At 39.9% G+C, this 19,794-nt stretch overlaps 1 protein-coding gene across 2 annotated transcripts in view; it reads right to left on the reverse strand.

Annotated features, from left to right (window-relative positions):
* The window catches only part of LOC136423492 (muscleblind-like protein 1), a 182,509-nt gene that overhangs the window by 126,469 nt on the left and 36,246 nt on the right, over positions 1–19,794 (reverse strand). Inside the window, exon 1 of one of the 2 annotated variants that reach the window (XM_066411665.1) lies at positions 14,252–14,315. The exons of the other annotated variant lie outside the window; for it this stretch is intronic. The gene's annotated coding sequence lies outside the window, so the exon portion shown is untranslated. Of the gene's footprint in view, positions 1–14,251; positions 14,316–19,794 lie in introns of those variants that run through there. 2 annotated transcript variants of the gene reach the window in all.

The following is a 19,794-nucleotide window of genomic DNA, read 5'->3' on the forward strand; positions in this document are numbered from 1 at the left end:
TTCCTCTCCTCCAGTCCTCATGCCTGAAGAGTTTTTCCCAGAGGACCACCTGTCAGAGATCAGACCCACAGTGCACCAGCGGTCCTGATGACACCAGGATTGCCTGACAGCCACCAAAAAGGCAATAAAACTTGGGTGATCAAAAGTTCGCCCTCTCGCTGATGAGCACTCGTACAGGCCGTAAACTCCAGGCCTCGCCCCCAGGCACATCTCTGCCGCATGTGACGGGATATTACCGCCAATCGAGCCGTCCCAAGACTGTCATTCACCAGCCATTAGTAGCTTCACTTTCCCACTGATGGATGCAGTGGGCCACTGATGTATTTTCCATCTCAGAGTCAAGGCCTCTTTCGACCCCTGCTACGACATGCCGTCCACTGCATGATGAGCCGCCTGCCTGCTGAATTCTGGGGGGTTCCATGAAAATTGAGAGGCTTAACCCCTCCTATGATTATGTCATCTGTCTGCTGCACATCTCCCATGGCAACCGACAGGGGTCAATCTTGACAGATCAGGTGACTTTCAGAACTGTGGTTCATCAATCTGCATGGCAATGGGCGAGAAACCTCTGACTTCTGTATTGTTTCCACAATCTTTCAATAAAACTCTGATTTTTTTCACTATGAAAATAGACGCCCAAAGATAACTAGGATAATTGGTATTGTTGTTGAACCTTAAAAAGCTATACAAATTGGTCCGGAAATTCTAAGCGCTGTCCGTGGTGCTGCAGTTTTTGTTATTTAATGATGAAATATCTTAAGATGTCCCTCTCTACCATTGATTACTTGTTTTCAATTACAGTCAATTTTCCCCTTTGTGCTGTACTGGTTGGAGCTCAGCTGTTATTGAAAGGCTATGGCTGTGCCCAGAAGAAAGGTCTAACCAAAGAATGTTTATCCTTTTTCTGGCAACTACCAACACTGCGAGGTTCTGTTTCAACTTCTCTGACCTCTGACAGTGCTTGAAATGTTTCCAACAAAAATCTCTGACAGCGCTTGAAATGTTTCCAAGAGCATTTCAGAAAGTAGTTTGTTGCTACAAATATAACCCCTAATTGCAGCATTTAAGTCAGTACTAGCCACAGAGATCTTACAAAGAAATCAAGGAAGAGTTAATGGTTATTTTGATGTTTCAAACAGTTCTCCTTTGGGGAAGGGTGAGAAGGAAAAAGATTCTTTGTACATAAGCAGGAACTATTATTTCCATGTCCTTGGAAGTTTACAGCCATTCACCACACATTTCTCTGAAAATGGCCATCTTTTAGGAAGTCCTATAGATTCACTGACACACTTTGAACTAAAAATATTTCACCGACCTTGGAAGAAAAAGCCCCATAATAGCCCATTTTGTTTCCGTTGCTTTTAATGTTGGATGCTGCAACCATCTTAGACACGTTGTTACGTAACCTTCAGTTCGGCATGATTTTATCGAAATGCGCTCTAAAGACAAACGACTGCGCCACATCCTGCTGACCTCCGCAGCACACGCACGTCGCAGAAAAGTTTTCTGGTCGCATCAATTGTCTCTTGAACACTTCGCATCCAGTTATGTCAGCTGTCGGGGAAATCCATGGCAGGGCCAAGTTTAGGGGTGAGACAAAGGGCTGCTGTCAGGATCTGGTACGGCTCAGCAGTTCTCAGGGTCTGGTGTACATGTACGGAGCACGGGTCAGGGGAGGGACACATTACTCACCATTGGTAATATGCTGATTTTACGATAACTTCACACTGACTCTATGGGAAGAAATGGATTAAACGAGTTTAGTTTGAGAGTGGATGAATGAACGAATGAACCAACTAATGAACCAACAGATGGACAAACAAACAGACGGATGGATGGATGGATGGATGGACTTAGTCATCATTGGTAATATGCTGATTTTACGATAACTTCTCACTGACTCTATTGGAAGAAAAAAGTAAGGACATACCACCGCAGTAATAGACTAAATGAGTTAAGTGTGAGATTAAATGAATGAATGAATGAATTTTGGATGGATGGATGGATGGATGGATGGATGAATGAGATACAAATGTACATGTAGACAATGAGCAAAAAAGCAGAGTGGGGAGTGACTGAGTGAGTGAGCAGTGTTAGGAATGAGTTTAAGTGGCCGTGGCTGAATAATAAGTACTAAGTCACTACCTTGAAGTAGTAAGATGGACCTACTAAATATGGACGTACATGTATGATAGACAGCTCAAGTATGGAGGAAAGCCATCAGAACTATTGAAAAGTAATGTGATGTAAAAAGTAATGTAGAACAAGTTTGCAGTATCGGGAAATACATTGAAAATAATGTAAAAATCTATGGAATGAAACGGTCTTTCCAGCAATTTCAACCTTGAGTCTTAAATAATCCTTCTTCTGGGACTATCAAATGTAGCTTGCCATTTTGCTAATGGTCAAAAGCTTCCCTTCATTTAATGCCAAGCAACGTTTGCCATTTGAAAACTTTTTCCAACAATATATCACGGGAGCCCTTCACACCATTTACATGAACATCGAACAGGCACGAAAGACCATCACAAACGTGATGGGCGCTCTAAATTTCCTCCCCGTGGAATAACCACTCTTTTTAAGATGGAGAAGAATTCCTTGTCTCCCCAGACTTATTGATAATCATTTTCCTTCCGTGGCAAAAACATCGGAAGCCATCGCTCAACTTCCATCAGTTTCTGCCCGGAATAAATCTGCCGAAGGTTCCTGTTTGTGGTACACCGCCATTTACAGACCGTGCCTGGGGCCTGCGCTGACTTTTATAAATGTTCACAAGACTGTGGTTGTATTTAGAAACATTTAATGTAAGAATTTTGCCTCGGAGGGACTAGACATATCAAGAAACACATGTAAATCAAGTTGAGTCGACGATGGTTGGTTTCCTGCCTGGGGCACCAACTTCAGGATTGCTTGAATTATTATCAGAGAGACAGAGCGATGAGGCAGTGAAGAGTTTGAACCACAAGAAATCTTTGCGGTGACAAAAATGATCCCCAAAGGCTGTTTGAGATTTCTTAAGTTAACAGCATACAGGGTGGTTTTACTATTAGTCTAGCACAAAGTATTCAATATTCAAGACTTAAGTCTTCCAATTTTTGCATAGCTGATATTCTGTTGAGATATTCTGTTGACAGTCTAATTCCACTGATGCATATTCAATGATGTTGTAATCATATCTTTATACTTGCAGCCTTTATAGATTCACCTGCTTTGGATTCATCCTTGCTGTAAATTTGTATTGGTTATGGCATAAGTCAGTGGTGAGAGCGTTAAGTTTGGGACACCAACATTTATTGGTCTGAAGGGACTGGCGTTAGTTTCAAAGTTAATTCAAGTCAGTTTGATCCTAGATTACCATTAGGCAAAGGTGTATAGAGCATATTCAACGCCATGATCTTGATTTTCAACATCATTGAAAAGAGTTTTGATATCAAAGAAGATTGTGTCACAGCAGTGCACAATGTCTGCCATGTTGAGGTCTCTATTTGCATATCAATTAAACATAGGGTAAACGTTATGCATAGAGTCTTTGCATTTTATCTGAGTGTATAATTTGAAATATCTTTAAGTCATCTTTATTCTCTCAAATTTCAAAACTTAATTGTTGTTTCTCTAGGGACTGTTAGAAGAACTCTTCTTTTGTTTCGTTTAGACCCTTTTAGCACCTGTTGGCATATAGGGCAGCAAGTTTCCATGCTGTTTTAGCTGCAGGGTAATATATATTTACAGGGAGGGGTTGCTAGCCCTTCTCCTTTAACGTGCTTGAGGCACCTCCTTGAATACAGGGCCAGCATTTTTTGTCCCTTCTGAAGGATGGGTGCAGCCCCAACCGAGATGTCCCCAACCTAGAATTGAACCGGGATCTCTCAGTTACCAACCATTTGGAACCAGGAGCTCAACAGTGAGGCTGTTACCACTTGTGAAACAGAGAGAGTCCTTCAAGATCTCTCCTTTTTCGAAAATGGTTGAGTTAGGATCCTCTGAAATGCAAAAAGGCATCCCAACATTGCAATGACGTACCAATGACGTCATGTGAATTTGTTCTATAGACTATACCTTCATTCCATTAAAACAACAGCTTGGTGTGCCAGAAATGCAATAGAAGACTTGTTTCCCAGTCCATTTTTCTCCAGAGGTGCCGGACAATCCACTTGTCCCTCGAGGGAAAATATCAACTTTTAGAGCAAGGATAGAAGTCCACCAATTGATTTATTGATTACTTGGTCAATAAAAGATTCATTTGTAATACACACACATGAAGAGGAATTAAAAATTGATGCACTGACGGCTTATAGAATATGATAGAACATGGTCAGTCTGGATGGATTCTAGAGGAACAATATGGAAAAAAATGATGCTCATTCACTGGCAATAACAAAATGTCAAAGGATCAAGAACTTTTCCCTGTGGGACATGGCATGAGCCAGTCTTTTTTCCAACAAAATACTTTTGGAACGACCAACAGTGCCCTAAGCAATCTATGGCAGTAACAGCACTCTATCATTGTACATTGACCTAAGGTTACTCCAAAATTACTGATCTTTAATTAAAAGAAAAGAAAAGTTAACAGTTTAGACATTATTTGATGAACGTTAAAGCAAACAAAGCTGTCAATACAGAGAAAATAACCTTGTAAAAAATGCAAAGAGACACACAATACAAAAGTTACTGAAGAAACTGAATAGATTTTTAAATCAAAAGAAAAAGTAACTTTAAGGAAAACTCAAAGACACAAACAAGAAAAATATCACAACTTTGCATTTTGAGCTTTGTTAAAAAATATCAAGTTGGCATGTGTTCACAGCGTATCAAAGATTCCATACTGTACAACTGTGTCCATATGTCCTGGCACATACTGTTGTTTGACTGATGTGTCTATGGTCTGTCTGGTGACGAAAATAGCCATGAAAACATCAGAGGCAGTTTTATATGCTCTGTGCCTGAAATGAAACTGAACCCATGCAGAACATTGGGATTCGCTATTTATATGAATAGTCTCTAAAATGGATGTCCCCAGCCTCAGGCAGTAACCTATATCTAAGCTCAATGGATGAGAGACGGACTGACGGGTTATTCTAAAGAGTTGACCCTTCTGAGTCACGAGTCATCTGTCAATATTATTATTCATAGGATATCTGCAGTGAGGTGCTGCGTTCAAAAGCAACTAATTGTTTACTGGATATGTTGTATATGAAGTTTCGTATGCATGAGGAAACTTGGAGCCCCCCTCCCCCTCACGGAATCCTACTTTGGGCCTTACACTGCATGGTGTATTTGATGGAACGTGAGGAATATCGTATCTTCTACAGCTGAATAAACTGGATTGAACAAGGGCAAACTGTTCTACGCAGGGATCAAACAGTTACACTTGGAGTAGGGATTGAACTCCCAACCTTTAAATCAGGATACATGTACGTGTAAGTGTGCTATTCATAAGGCTATGTCTGTTCTTTCAGAATACTTTACTTTCCCTCCAGCTTAACTATTCGTTGAGTTACAACGAGGGTTCAAAGATCAGATATGATAATTGAACAAACTAGCCATCTGTACTGTAAGGATGATACGTGGCAACCTTATGCATTACTTTGGATGACAGAAAGAAAAAAATTCGAACTTGACGTAATGACTTGCCACCGATCTTCATCAAAAAGTATTCTACATGCGAACTTGCAAGAGCTAAAATTGCTCCTGAATGTCAGGCCGATAGTTGGTGCCAGGAACCAGCCTGTGTGGATAAGGTTTGATAGATGAGTTTTATAGAGACTGTTGATGAATTGGCATTACTCCCCCATCAGTGAATGCCTGGGAGCATGTGTGGATATTGTCGACAATCCTTCTGGCCTTGATGAAAACATTTGTCACAAACATCCCTCCCGCAGTAGGTAGAGAATGATTAATCAACATTGTACATGTACCACTAAATTGTTTCGCTTGTCCTCTGGGCTTTTAGAAGGGAGACAAAGAAAAGCTTTTCCCAAGGAAGTTTAAGCTTTTACCAGCTTTTCTTGGCTGATCGGTCTGTTAACAGGACAACTGAAAACATTAAAAATAGATTTTTAGAATTTATGTGGGTAGGCCTAAGCAACAAGTGGTTGGATTTCGGATCTTAGCCAACAAAACAGAACATACTTTTGGTATCATAAAACCCTTACTAAGTAGATGGAGGAAAGAGCATATTTGGCATTCGGACATCCTTGTAAAGAACATTATAGCAAAAGTAGGACACTATCACAAGCTGCAACTCAGTTGTTTGTATTACAAACTGAGATTCAGCAACTCTCTGGTGAACAGTGCAGGTTTAAGTATCAAACTAAATGTAACTTCCCCAGTACACAAGCTAGCCTGACTCATTCTCATTTCTGTGTGCCCTCCAAGTACTTTATAGTATCATGCTCTTCTACATTAGTTCCTGTTTATTTCCAGGTGCAATAAAAGACCAAAATCCCATTAGTTTAAAGGTTATTTGTTAGTACCGGTAGTTCTTGAAAATATAAGGTACTTCAACCTTTAGTTGGCAGTTTTTGTGGCAAATTTCAAATTCACCAAACGTGGCTACCACCAAGTCCAGTGTATAAATCAACATGTACATTGCAGTCATGGGTTCTCCATTACACAACAAAACAGGAATATGATGTAATGCTCTGACTTGCTTTTCCTTGCAAAACGAGGAACAACAGACGATTAAGCGGATAGTGAGTGAGTATGTGTGTGTTTGAGTGCAATAAAGGGAGCCTTAAAGTTATGGGCACCATTAATGTAGTGCTCCAGTGACAGGAAAGCTGGTAAGGCAGGCCATAAAAAGGCTCTGGTGACTGGATCATACTACGTTATGGCACGGCCTCAATAATAAAACTTGCACTAGTGTCACTTGACAGCGGCTCAAAAATAACATTGTTTTAGCATAAATGCATAAGGCTAAATCCTAGTGTAGCTTCTAGAACTTTACTGGTATCAAGGAAGGCATACTTGCATTAATCTGCAACTTTACCTACAAAAATTGTGCTAGGTGTTGACAGCCACTCGAGAGAGTATGGCAAGTCTACATGGCTTCATCAGTTCTGTTGTAGGCGTACTGGTGATACAGAAATTGACATCTCTGCCAAGTACTTAATCCTTGAGTTTGTGTATGAAACAGGACATCCACAAAGATTGCCAAAGGTACAACTTAACATAATGCACTTTCACCTTAGATTAAAATGCTGAAGGATTAATATATCCTGCCTTTACACGATAGAACAAAAGCCAAATGGTATCCTTTGTAGCTGAAACACTTTCTACCATAGCGGAAGGACACAATCCTGAATACCATCCTGATACAGGAAGGAGTATATGGCAGTCAGCCCAGAGAATTAGTGGCGAGGAGAAACAAGATCATCTCTGTTTGCTTGGGTTCTTCCAGCTGCATCACTATCTCGAAGGATCCCCCACCCGGCGCATATCGGATACCCGCGTGCGCACCAGGCTTGGCCACACTCCACGCACGTACACGGCATTCACGAGTCGCAAACGTGGCGTCTGTGACTTGGCACGCAGCGCCAACAGAGACAAAGATGGCAGACGATAAAAATAAATGGTAACACTTGTGCATTCTTCTTACTTACATCCGACTAATCCGACTGCGCAGTCGATACTCAGATGAGTATACTGAGAGAACAATTGCCGATAAGTCACAGGGCCACTCCCCATGCTGACAATACTAGTCACTCCAACCAACAGAGCACTAATTATCAGGACACATTATCTCACAAGACTTAAGAATGCCTGCGTTGTGTACTTATAGGATCATACACACACACACACATAGGCACGTATGCGCAAACGCATACACACACACATGCCCACACACGCACACATGAGTCCCCCCCCCCACAAACATACACATATGTATATACACACACACACATGTATACACACATACACTCACATGTATACACACACACACACAAACGTACACACACACACACACACACACACACACACACACACACACACAGACATTAAAAAGAGTCCTGCCCTGCATGGGAATTGCAGTCTAAGGTTCTACAGCACAAGTGCAGTCCATCAGTCCATTTACTGCTGCAGCACCCCAACAACTAACTCCGTGGACCGAGGATGTAACATCAAGTCAGTGACTTTCAGCCTAACTGTATTGTATTGGTTATAAAACATCTGCTTTGAACTCGGAGACACATCTGCAAAACTTTATCACAGCCTAAGGTCTAGCGCAATTGTATATTACAGGCTATTGTTGTAATGCAAAAAATCCGTTGTAATGCAAAAAATCCTTCAAAAAGTTTTTACTGATGTAGCAACAGCTATTATAACAACAGTGTACGTATTCTCCACAACGGATAATGTCTGCAATGATTGGAGGGTGGTGAAAGTTGCAAGACCAACACCGTGCTTCTAACAATGTTTGCAAATTGCCTGGCATCGGCGAAATACCCAACAAATGACCATTAGATGATATAGCAGTAGATACCGGGAATGTTCAATGTGTGAGCTGTCAGAAAGATATCTGTTGTCTGCTGCTGACAGGTGATCCAAAACATGTAGCAAGCAGCTTCTTTTATTGGTAGGGCATGCGCCGGAGACAAAAATGTACGGTAGGAGGGGTCATGGGAAGGGGAAGCACCCACCGGGGGAGCGTAAAAACCTGGTAATAGATGGAAAAGGTGTGCCCAGGATGCATCACCTGCTGCAGAGGTCGCGTCAAGGTCAGGAACAAAGTAGAGTGTGTAATGACCGTCATTCTATTCCAGTCTCATGCGAGGAAATAGAGACACAGAAACAGGCTGCAAGATTTGATTATCTACCTTTGTTGAGGGACGGGGAGCGGAAATGAGGCTGGAAGGGCATGCCGGAGATATCGTAGTTGTAATCGAAACTGCCGGGCACGAAGCGGTTTAATCGCTTTAAAGGCAGCGGCAGCTCGGAAGCTTCCTGTTCTAGATTAGCGTTTTTTGTTTTCCCTTGCTACAATGGAAATGAAGACTATCTGTTTAAAGGCAGTGATATTGCCGAGGGGCCACGTAGCATTATCGTCTCCCAACTGAGTTGTCACAAATCAACAAGCTTAGCAATGCAAAAAGGTCTGGGATTAGGAACCAGGGTGAAAACTTGTGATAAAAGCTAAGTAATGAGAATGAGAATGGGTAAGTGTGCCTCAAGGTACAAGTAGGTATAGTTCAGTATGCTGATGTATACAACATTGACATGGCCTTGCTCACGGCCAGCCACAGCTGAGCCCGAAATCTATTCAAAATTCAAACCTGAAGTGCTCTTTGATTCATTACCTGTTTGTTAAATGTACTGCGTGTCGTATTGGTTTTATACAACTTTCTGATTATGATACTTGATAGCAAATAGTGACCTATAGAGTACTGGAAAATTTACGACCATATCTCCCACTGGCACATCCTGTTTCAAGGTATCTTAGGTTTGCTGTCTAGAAAACCATGTCTTAAAAAATCATGTAACGGGTAATTACTGAGCTACTAATTAAAAGCAAATTTGACACATACAGAACTTGGAGCATTCTCATTTCTCAGTGTAGACAATTAAAACAAAACAAAAACAACTACAATAGGTTATATATATCAAGGAGGTTTTGATTTCAAACGATACTTGGTAGTAGAAAGGGTGCCTACCTCCACCGTGTTCCAAAGTGAAGATAATCCTTACGGATTTATTGCACTACGTTAAAAACATCTGTTTTATTGGTGTATAAGTGTACAAATTATTGGGCAGAATTTCATCAGACATGCAATAATATCATGTTGGTACCAGATGAACTGAGCGATAAATTTGAACACATTGCCAATACATGTAATTGACCTAAATTTTGTACTGTGGTCAGTGCCATACATATCACAGTGATCAATATATTAGGAGATGTGAATCAAGCTTCCGACAGAATGACGTTTGTTTCATGTCAAGCATGTAATATACAATCGTCAGCTTCAAAAATTTTGAAAAAATTGGCAATGCAAAAGTTATATCAGAGCTTGATTCTTTTTGATCAATTATACAAAAAAAGGGACAAACTTTGAAAACTAACATAGTTGCACCACGTACTGTATGATGAACGAGGGAAAATGTAAAATTCTCTTTCATTAACGCACTTTGGTTTAGTGGCACCACCTAGCAGAACTGTCAAGAATTACGTTTTCAGGTTTCCAAGTTCATAGCTATCCAGATTACTCTGAAATATATGACAGCCCTTTTCATTACTGGTATCATTTTTGCAGAAAAAAATCGAATAGCTCCCGTGTGAAAAGTTTTGGACTTTCCTATATATACATCCAAAAACATGATAATTTCTAATAGAAACATGGTATAAAACTTCCAGTAGTCAGTTATCTGTTCATCTAAACCAATAAGTAATGACCACAGTCTTTTTTGCGCGTTCACCATTGCAAAAGAAATGCACTGCTTATGATATTAGCCATTATGACCCAATGGTATTATCCTTATCAATGTGAAAAATATGTTACAGTTACTTGAACCTATTGTCAGACATTTCTTTACAGGAAAGGGTCCATCTAAATTTCTTCACATTATACAAAGAAAGCTTTCATGATGGTACAAAATATTCATCATTATGAAAAATCCATTTCTGTACATTTCCTTTCCCCATTGAGAAATACAGTGGTAGGAAATTCAAAACTCGGCCCTTGGCCACAGTGTACTATCCCGTTGGAGAGGCAATCTCATTCTGCAGACTGTATGAGTTACGACCACGTCGTCTTTTACTCCACCAAATCCGCTGTTCAGCACGCACGCTCGCAGGTCATCATATTGAATTTCTATTTCTCCGCCACCCTAACTGCTGCGCTGTTTCTTTTTATCCAGTTCTCCGTCCCTTAACATCTTTTAAGTGGCAAATCATGGTTTCAATAACATGACAGGAGGGACCATTATACGACCGTCTGTTCTCTGGGCTAACTTTTTACTCCTGCACTGGGAAGTCACGCCTGTCCTTAAATTTTACTACCCATAACCTGCTATTCAGCAAAATGCCCGTAGATGTCAAAGGTCCTCAATGACAAAAAAACTTAACATAACTCTTCTTTTTTTGCTCTCCTTAAGCTACCATTTTACTTCTATGCTGGGAAGTCAAGCCAGCAGTTTTACAACCGGTAATCTTCTATTCAGCAAAATGGCCGCAGATGTCAAAGGCCTTTAATGACAAACAAAAGAAAAACCCTACAAAATTCTACAACAATCCGTATGTGATAAATTCAGCCTACATTTGAGTGCTATAAGATTTTTATTAATGTCCTAATGGACTAGGGTCATTCCGTTGCACTGAAAAGAAATAAGTTCTAGTTTTCAAACTTTCCAATAGAAATCTTGAAGTTCATGCAGTTACCTGGACTCAACATGATTCCTGAAAATTTTTCTTATGTGTCCTTTTTGGAGGAAGAGCCATGTTGTTTTCCTTTGTTGTTTAACCCTCTAAATGTCAAGGCCAAAAAGCTTTACTGGCCTGTCACATGGGTAAGCCATCAAAAACAATCACTTTAAAACATATGCATCTACATTTCAAACCTCAAATCTTTACCATCCCTGCAAAGCTGGATTTGTCAGGTTTCTTTAGATAAAAGAAGCAGGAGGTCAACTCCTGCATTTTAACAAGCTAAAGCCAGAAGTTTCAGATGAGACCAGGATTTCTCCCCCCGTCCTAATATATCAGTCCAACCAGAAGAGAAGGGTTCAGGGTCCAATTCGAGGTCAAAACATGCCAAAGGTCACCTATTTTGGCCAGATTTTTAAAATACACATTCTTGGGACAGGCTTTTTAGCGAATGCCCACAAACGCCCACTCTGGCGAAGTCCGCGCTGCACGAATCTATTTTTTTTTGCTTGGAATATGTTCAGGTTGTGCTCCCATTAATTAATCCTGAGTTTCAGGTCAATCCATCGATCCGAAGTTAAATAAAGTGAACTTGAAGATTCTTACCTGGCTTTTTAGCGAATGCCCAGCAAAAAAAGGCTTTTTAGCGAATGCCCACTATATCAGCCAAAATATCGGCCATCGTGACACGGGCGCTAAATCTAACACCATAAACATGTTCAACAAGTTGTCCCCTGAATGTGTACTCAGTTTCCGTACTGTACACGCCTGTAAAGTCACTTTATTTTACGAAATACACGGCGCGGCCCGCGGCACGTATTCGGGGTAGAGGCCGCTAGTAACCTGTCCCAAATATGCAAATGAGCCGCCATATTGGATTCTTACGTCCGGGGCAGTGGGTTCCCACGCCGTGTATTTCGTAAAATAAAGTGACTTTACAGGCGTGTACAGCACGGAAACTGAGTACACATTCAGGGGACAACTTGTTGACGTGATTATGGTGTTAGATTTAGCGCCCGTGTCACGATGGCCGATATTTTGGCTGATATAGTGGGCATTCGCTAAAAAGCCTTTTTTGCTGGGCATTCGCTAAAAAGTCAGGCAAGAATCTTCAAGTTCGCTTTATTTAACTTCGGATCGATGGGTTGACTTGAAACTCAGGATTAATTAATGGGAGCACAACCTGAACATATTTCAAGCAAAAAAAATTAGATTCGTGCAGCGCGGACTTCGCCAGAGTGGGCGTTTGTGGGCATTCGCTAAAAAGCCGATGCGCACATTCTTCTGTCTTCCCTAGCAGAAAACTGGACCATTCTGAGCAAAATTTGCACAGGAAAAAAATTATTTAAAAAATAAGTGAGCAAAATAATCAAGGGTATGCACCACACACTCTACTGCTCAACTCATTAGGTGGTCCCTCCCCTTCTTAAAGGTCAATAGTGAAGAAATATAAAAGGCAATGCTTTGAAAATAAGTGTGTTCTTTGATGGTCTTAATATCATTGGTCATTTCTTGTCCATATTAGCAAATGCAACAGGCATGGAAAGTATGCTTTGCACTACACATATCACTTTTATCAGTAACACTAGACCGACAACTCAAGTACGCCCTAAATACAGGACAAGGACATTTCAGTCAATGATAGAATAGACATTGTCAACATACCCCCAATCCAGACATATTACAGTCATTAAGACTGCTGTGAATGTTTCTCAATCAATCACCTGAATCAACACTTCCCGTCCCAGCAGCAAACAGGCATATGATCCTCCAAAATCACTCTAACAACAAGAGCCAACTGCTCAAATTCACGCTTGGATGACTGTGGAATTATAATGAAGCACTCCCTAGATCCGTCTAGCTCTTTACAAAGCAAAATAAAGAAACCATTACATTACAAGGTCATCTGAGCCCTGAATCTATAGCATCCTGTTCAGATAATGTTTGTTGTCAAATTTAAACTGTGCAAACAGTGACAGGCAAAACCTAGGAATTTTTTTTTTTTCAAAAAAATAATTGTCAGGCAGACTTAACAAATAAAAAAAAGGTAAACAAATATTGCTTAGATTATTGGTTTAAAGATGACCATACAGTACAAATGATAGTATTTCAATGTGAAAATAAATTGCTGATACCTATATGTGGTAACGACAGGCTATTCTAAACAAAGGAAAAAGTTTGGGGCAATTTAGGTAACGAGAGCATTTAAAAATAATGACCCAGGCTAAACCATTTCCTTTTAATAATCTACCCAGGGCAAAGACATTGCATCAGATTTACCTGACTCCCTGGGTAGTATGATCAGAGTGCCACACACTCTCTCTCTCTTTCAGTTTTTCCAATATTTTCATTGCCAAATTTACCCCTTCTCTCTCCCTTTTTTTATCAAAAAATCCAGAAGCATCCTTACTACCTACATGGAATACCGTAAATGCAGAAATGTTTGCGGAGTTTACTTCGCTGTTTTTGAGGTGAACTCTTCAGTGCAATCTTAAAACCACTGCAAAAAATTTTGCCCACCTATCCCTTGTTTGCGTACTACATAATATACATTGTACAGAATTATGAGGCACCTATTATTTTTTATGGTAAATATGCAGCTATCTTGGTTTCTGACTGGATGTCCGTAAAACCACAAGTGTTTCCATAATGTGACTGAAGCAGTGCTATTGTTACAAAGGTGAACTTGAAACCACCGCGAACACGCCATTTTCTCCCTACCGCAAAATTAAATCCCTGCGAACTTAAATGCATTAAATAGTAACACTGAAATATCTAAAAAGTCAAATAGCCCAAAAGTTACAACACAAGATCTTACAAACAAAAATAAAGCAACATAAAAACAGTTACCTGCCTAAACGTCATGCAATGATAATTAAAAGAAATACTCACGTGGAGCACTCCCCCAAAACCCTCTCCCTGTATCTACATAAAATGGTGGATGTTTCTCTTTCAAATTACATGTCACCTTGGACAAGTACTTGCCTCTTAGACTTTGTCCCAAGGGGACGGCATCGCTGCATCTTTTCCAGACGCCTCTTCACAAATGAAGTTTTCATTTCTCTGTCAAGTAGTTTCATGTATTTTTGCAATTTTAAGTTGCATATGGTTTATGTTAATTTTGTTCTTCATATATAGGGCGTATCTAAGCTGCAAATGTTTTTTCTCTCGATATGAAAGTTGAGTGACGTACTGAAACACCCCTACTAGGATCCACAGATGGTTTGATCCTACCTGGCTGTGTTCAAGGACAAAAAGGTAGGACTAAGGACAGGTGACATTGATGGATCACCCACCATTGCCTCACCACAGGTAAACAATATCCCCCAACAGCTGTTGGTATCACCCATTCACAAAAACTTACAATGTCTCAGTGGACTTTTACAAGCTGTCCCCTGACAAAAATAAACAAATGTTTACAAAATGGTCACTCTTTGTTTGAACTAGAGTCTAGCCATTGTTACCCCTACTTTTTGGGACAGTCTCAAATACAATTAGTTTATACCGGAAGTGCTAATTTCTATCACTTCATCAAAAACTATAAGGGAAGTCAAAATTTATCTGCTACTCTGTTGATAACGTTATCTACAAATATAATATTCTTAGTTTACAAAGAAAAACATTTTAATTTGTGGTCCATTTATAGTTAATTATACAACACGTCTTTATCTAAAAATCTTGAACGACAGAGTAATTGTGACATTTTATGAACACTTCAACCACTCTCCAGACAAAAAAGGAAGGAAAACATCTGCAATTTGTCAAGCTATAATAACAGGGATCTCATAGAATTATTGCAGTTTGAGAGCCATTGACCAATTTGATGGCTTCAGGAGTATTGATATTACTGTAGTTATAAATTATTCATCCAGTCTTCTTGGTACTGAACATTCTCAGTTGATATTCAGCTCCTTGATTCAAGCACATTTGGAAGATTAAAAGTATCATATTGCACAAGTGATGGTCTGTTGTATCCTACAGGGTGCAATCACCTAAATTATAACAAGTTTCCTTGTTGGGGTCAAGCTGGTAAATAAGTTTCGATATTTTGGCTAACATATGAAGTTAAACAGACATATTTATGGTCAACACATCATAGTCAATATGGAGGACATACAATGTAGTGTTGGTTTCTCAAGGTTTCTTCTATTGTTCCTTTTGTTCACTTATCAAAGGTCTGAAGAACCATTTTTATTACCTTTGCCAAGAAGGTCACGTTTTCGGGGCTGTGTGTTTTGTGGATGAACCTTTATGATATTTGGTATATTGATGGGTATATTAGTAGATTATGGGCCCACTGGTGGCTTTCTAAGGTACTGCAGCAGGACTTCTGGTTTTGTATCTCATGTCCTAGACGTACAATATGACAAATGTAACTGAAAAAAGGGAAAGTCAAATCATATGATAGATATCAATCATGCAAATGAAGACTCATTTGCATAATTAATAAGAAAATTTGACAACAGCCCTCTTTGCTAAGATAAGACTGTGCACGCCAAATAGCTTTCTCATCTTGGATAACTTTTGTTATTTGGTAGTCAGAGAAGATCATTAAGTAATATCATTCATGCAAATGAGGACCTTATTTGCATAATCAATGAGAAATATTTGGAATATCATAAAAATTCAACTGCTGACATGATATCTCATGAGCAGACTCTGAAATTTGATAAAATTTACCTACTCTCACAAGTTTATTTGCAGTTAAATCCATTAGGCCACACCAATTTAATTTCTTGGTTAACAGATTTTTTTGTAAAACATCATTAAAACAGAAGGCTGGGGTGAAAACATGCACCTGACCCTTTCCTCTGAGATTCTGTTTTCATGTTGATTTGCCAATCTAGCGGGTTTTTTAAAATTCCGTTAACCAAGAAATTAAATCAATGTGGCCATTATAACATGAATATGTACGGGGCTAATTATAGAGCAAAGGATGAATATGACCTTGAACTTTCTCAGTTTTATTGTCATTCTTGATATAGGTCATTTAAAGTTTTCCCCAGCCACCAAGAAGCAAACAGTATCTTTACAAGACCAGTGGTATCAGACTGTGTCACCTGTAGGCGAGTAAATATTGACCCCGGGATCATCCGCTATGGCAACCCTTGTTCTACTGTAGGGTAGTTTGGCTATTCCGAATAACGCTAGCCATTCAGTCTTGTCAAACAGCTACACTAGCACTTAGAAACCAAAGACTTGGGAGGTAAAACTGAACTGTTAACACACACACGTTGCCTATAAACTGGGGTATGTTAAAGCCTGAGCCAGACAGAAGATACACAAGAGGGATTTAAACAGGCATGATTGTTCTGCCATTAAACACAACAATCAAATTCTGTCATGTAATGTCTGGGGAGCAATAAAAGCTAAATACTGGTAATAAAAATAAGATTTACTGTTATGATAGTAATAAAAGTGTTATCATGATTATAAATCATATGCAGTTTGCATGAATATGTAATATTTGTCCTCAACCAGCTCATTTTCATACTCCAGGGTCATATTTAGTGTAGAAGATTTAACTTTTACCTAATATTTCACCCCAAATAAAGGAGTGAATATCTTTAGTATGTGTGTGTGTGTGTCTGTCTGTCTGTCTGTCTAAAGGTATGTGTCTGAAGGAGTGTGTCTGTCTGTCCGTGTACCTTTCTGACATTACAAGAAGAGGGTGAAGTCTGCCATCTCCAATTGTCTTGCCGTGCAAAGTAACACAGGTATATTGAATTAATTGTTGCACATTTCCTTCTCATTTCAGTCACCCATCATAAACTAAGGAACGACCACGGGTCTCCACATAGCTCCGATGAAACCTCTGTTTAAAGTCAGGTAACATTCTCCTCAGAAATGAAGCAAGACAAGTTATAACGTGTGACAGCTTGAGTCTTAGCCACACCATCCTCCAGACAAAACAATGTCGAAACACTAACAGCTTCAATCCTGCACTGTCAGCCAGACGTTGGCAAAACTCCCAGAAACGGGCGGCTTGTTGCCCTGTGGGGGTACTGTGGGGATATGCCACCTGGGGGAGGGAAAATAGTTTCCCAAGAAGGTCAAAGCTATGTGGCACTTCAAATAAACTCCTGGCTTCCCACTGCCAAGATAAACAGTGCTGGTAGGACTCCGGTAGAAGGAAATGGTGAGGATGGTTCATCAAAGCTGACAGTTGTGAAGGGAAGTTAGAACCCGACCGTCTTCCCTCAGCCAATCAGGAGCAGGGATTTCTTGTGACTAAATCCACATAGTAGGGTCCCCCAAGTGCCAGGGGTGTACTAACTAACCTGTCAATCAGACTATCAAGGAGACGCCCATGCACTAACCAACCTGTCAATCAGACTAACACAGAGACACCACGTTTCAGAAGGAAACCAAAGGAATTACAAGGCAGCCTTGTCCATATACCAGTTTATTCAACTTCAAACAACAACAATTTCCGAAACACCGTGACTACATGAAAGAAGGGAAAAACAAGGAATTTCTCATACTTATTGATCATTTCCAGTTCTAAAACAGTCTACAACATCTTAACTTTCGACAAAGTCATGGCAAATAAACTGAAGGAAAATGGCAGTCATTTTCAAAAACAGTCTACAAATTACAATCTGAAGTTCCAACAAACTCATGGCAAATATAGTGAAAGAATCTGGGGGTTAAGAAAATCAGTTTGATCTTGACATCTGCACAATGAACAACAGAATCAAACTTACGGTTTAGATCAAGACGGGTTGAACTCACCTGAAGCTGGATTTTACAGTCTGGCACTCTTATGCTACAACTTAGTACAAGGAAATTGTCACAAAGAGAAGATACAGCCACAGGTCTAGGATGATTTTCAGTCCATTCGCATGATTTATCGAGTCGCCGGGGTTGCCAACTTAGTCCCGGACTTGACTGCTGTGATGTTCAGGGCCGGAAAGAACTGTAAGAACTGACTCCCAAACATGTTGAAACTGAAAGAGGCCATCTCGGCTTTAGAAGCCTGCCAAGTGAAATCCTGACCGAGAGAGCACAAAACGCACACTGAAAGAGCCAGAGGTAAATTTTAGCAACCAGATTGGATAAAATCATCACATGATACTTCTCCACCAGGGCCTGACCCAGACAACCTGCCCTAGAAGGTGTCAGTTTTTCTGATTCAATTTTGGCGCCAGCAATTTGAAGGACAGAAACAGGCTGGATTGTTTTCTTTTAATTATGCAGCAACACTTACATTGGTCCCACTAAGGTCAGAGGTGCTAGAAGATTCGTCATGGTCTGGCCATGGAAGCTTCTACTTTTTAACTTCCTTCCTTTGGCTTTTTGCTACAAACACCTTCACATCAACAAAAACGTTTGATATATATATTTGTAGTATATGCTTCGGAAAGACAGTCGGGTTCTAAAATAGATAGGACCCGGGAACTGTATGACTATGTGGTTTTAGCACTGCTCCGTCCACCCTCGAGAGTTTGTTGGCATCCCTCGGGCTTCGCCCTCGGGAGCCAACAAACTCCTCGGGTGGGCGGAGCAGTGCTAAAACCACATAGTCATACAGTTCCCGGGTCCTATCTATTACAAGGGAGACTGTTACTGATGCCTTCATCATCAATTCCTTCTTTCACTAAAGGAGCTCAACCAGTCCTGCATAATAAGGAGGGTTTGGTCCAAGTTAAAAGAGACTGCCTAACATTCAGCTATGAGTATGGATCAACCGTGAAGCTGATAGATGATGATGGATCAGTAAGGATTAATATTCCTTCAAGTCACTATTATGGAAAACGTGTTTGCTTTACTGAAAAATTATGTAATGCTATAAATGGAGAGGCTATGTCTTCAATGGTAGTCATTTTGCACACAAGCTCATTCAACAGATACAGCGTGCATCTGTTAATACATGTCTTTTTTTAATACAGTTACTGTAGTATGCACACTGTTAATGCAATTTAGGTCCAGAGTCATCTGAAATTCTTTCAAATCAACTTTTTTCAAACATATCAGACTCTTTTCTTATTCAGGAGGTAATCCGAGCATCCTCTCCAAAATCTACTTGGACCAAAGTATCAACAGGTGCAAGAGTGAGGTCTCTCTTTGTACTGAAGAACTGAAATTCATTGATATCTCTAACTTGGTATAATTGTTGAAGTGTAATTCATTGATAACTCTTGGTATAATTGTCGAACTGTAATTCATTGATAACTCTTGGTATAATTGTTGAACTGTAATTCATTGATAACTCTTGGTATAATTGTCAAACTGTAATTCATTGATAACTCTTGGTATAATTCTCGAACTGTAATTCATTGATAACTCTTGGTACTGTAGAACTGTAATTCATTGATAACTGTAGACATATGATACTAGTACTGCTACCCAATCATGTACAGCAAGAGGCTATCCTACTTTCCTAGCATAATGTAGTTATCCAATAGCTGAATGTGATTGGCAGACGTCATGTG

The sequence above is a fragment of the Branchiostoma lanceolatum genome, chromosome 17, assembly GCF_035083965.1.
Source record: "Branchiostoma lanceolatum isolate klBraLanc5 chromosome 17, klBraLanc5.hap2, whole genome shotgun sequence".
NCBI lineage: Eukaryota > Metazoa > Chordata > Leptocardii > Amphioxiformes > Branchiostomatidae > Branchiostoma > Branchiostoma lanceolatum.